The following is a 2,094-nucleotide window of genomic DNA, read 5'->3' as shown; positions in this document are numbered from 1 at the left end:
AAGAAGAATCGGGCAGGTTTCAGAATCGGCGAGCGCTCGGATAAAAGGCACCGATTTCCCAGCCGCGCTTTTCTTTTCGGAACCAGCAGAAGTGCCCTCCGCACCATCCTCGGCGCTAGGACACGCCGGCCACTTTATTACCCTAAAACAGGGAGCATACACCGATCTTCAAAGCCAAACTTACCTTGCCGATTTTCGCTTAACTGCTTCTCAAACTCATCGAAATCGGACATTTTTCAGTCCGTACTAAAGACGTATTGCAAAATAAGCAGAGGTCCAACAGTAGGCCTTTGAATGGGCTACAGGCTGCATTGGGTTCTGCTGCTTTTTCTTCCGAGTCGCCTGCCCCTCCTCCCCCGAAGTCATCGGCTCTTCCTCGGTTGTATCACACACAGGTTCGGAAACATTCGATGCGCATTACCGTCCCCTCCTGCACTGGAGGGTTAAGGACAACGTGATTATATCGAACCAAAATTGAAATGTGCAAGTTGACTTTCCTAGTTATACGTCTTCATTTTTATTCTGGGTTTAACAACCATGAGTTTATGACGTATTTTACATGATTAGTTGGCGACTGGACCTTATTGTTTATATCTCTTATTAAGGATCCATCCATCCATACATCAATTATCAAAACCACACACTTACAATCCGAGTCTAGTTTCATATGCTGCGCTGCTGAGCGACCCGCAGAATATTATGCATGAGTACAAGTCACAAGCCCCGTTTCCACTAACACGGGGCCGGTTCTAGCTTGGTGCCTTTTGAGACCGAGGCAAAAAGATGCAGACTCTCCCCGTCGGGGAATCGAACCCCGGTCTCCCGCGTGACAGGCGGGGATACTCACCACTATACTAACGAGGAGATGTACGCGCACTACTTTTACATCTTCAAGATAAACAGCGGATGACTACTAACATTTGCGAGTAATCAATGACTGAGCTTCATGTCATGACCATGGTGCTCAAGAGAAGAAAAAATACATAATGTACGTCCACTGATACCAGAACAACCATATAGCTTTATACTAAGACGATGATTAAACGGAAAATTCCTTTACAAAACACTGCCACAAAATCATAGTTTCGCAATATTACATCGTGCAACGGGACACAGTGTAAGTACGTGAAGTCGGTAATTAAATCAAGAAAAAAAAGTGAGAGGAAAAGAATACTTTTCTATTATCATATTTTTCTAACTGGCCAAACTGAGTCATATTTTGATTATACACACTAACAGAAAAACAGTGCAAATCTCCGGTAGTCCGTTTCACTTGCGCTCCGCTATGGGGCAGTAACAAGCAGAGCTTAAGTGTGGAAGGAAAAAAAAAACACAGGACAGCATCAATCCCAACTTCACAAACGCCGGAGATCGAGATGCTGTAAGCATGACAATTAACATCTTTATCCAAGGGAACAGCTGCAAGACACAGATGCCGCGCCTAACAAAGGTAGGATCGATTCCAAAGTTCAGGCATTTACAGACGCGGACTCTTCTGGAGTTGATTTTTTTCGGGAGATACGCATCAACTTCAAAAGTATGAACCGCATTATATCTATATCTGTTATGACGTTGTAGCTATTGATACTGATGCATCACAAAAATAATTTAAATGTTTTTTCATTCTGACATATGTTCGTTCGGACGAGGATTTTATTATATGAGATAAGTTTTAAATGAAAACTTTTTTTAATCTATATGATTAATTCTCGAATCTAAGCCAGACTTCACATAAATCATTCATTCATAAATATAATGGAACATACAACATCCAGGTATCCATGAAATTTATGATCAGGCTATACGTTTGTGATAACAACAAAACAACACAACATGTATATTTACAATATATGGGCCTATTGTTTAATATTGCCTCCAAATTATAGCCAGACAATAACGCAATAGGCCGACATCAAACTATTTTCATGTAAAACAAAAGTGCTGGCAGTTTGCTTGTGCTTACAGACCCCGCCTTGAGCCCATCCAGAAAGATCCCAAAAATAACCGACAAGCAAAGGTTGTAACAATCTGAGCATGTTTAGTTTAATGTAATCAGGAGCCGAATTAATAACGCGAATAAATGATCAAACCGAA

At 41.4% G+C, this 2,094-nt stretch overlaps 1 non-coding gene across 1 annotated transcript; it reads right to left on the bottom strand.

Annotated features, from left to right (window-relative positions):
• Nucleotides 1-792: 792 nt before the first annotated feature.
• Nucleotides 793-864, bottom strand: trnad-guc (transfer RNA aspartic acid (anticodon GUC)). The gene has a single exon. It is a non-coding gene; the product is annotated as a tRNA-Asp (tRNA).
• Between the last annotated feature and the right edge of the window lie 1,230 nt (nt 865-2,094).

Source organism: Brienomyrus brachyistius, unplaced genomic scaffold, assembly GCF_023856365.1.
Source record: "Brienomyrus brachyistius isolate T26 unplaced genomic scaffold, BBRACH_0.4 scaffold653, whole genome shotgun sequence".
Classification (NCBI taxonomy): Eukaryota; Metazoa; Chordata; class Actinopteri; order Osteoglossiformes; family Mormyridae; genus Brienomyrus; species Brienomyrus brachyistius.
Note: the sequence above shows the minus strand (reverse complement) of the source record. Positions and strands in the feature narration are given on the sequence as shown.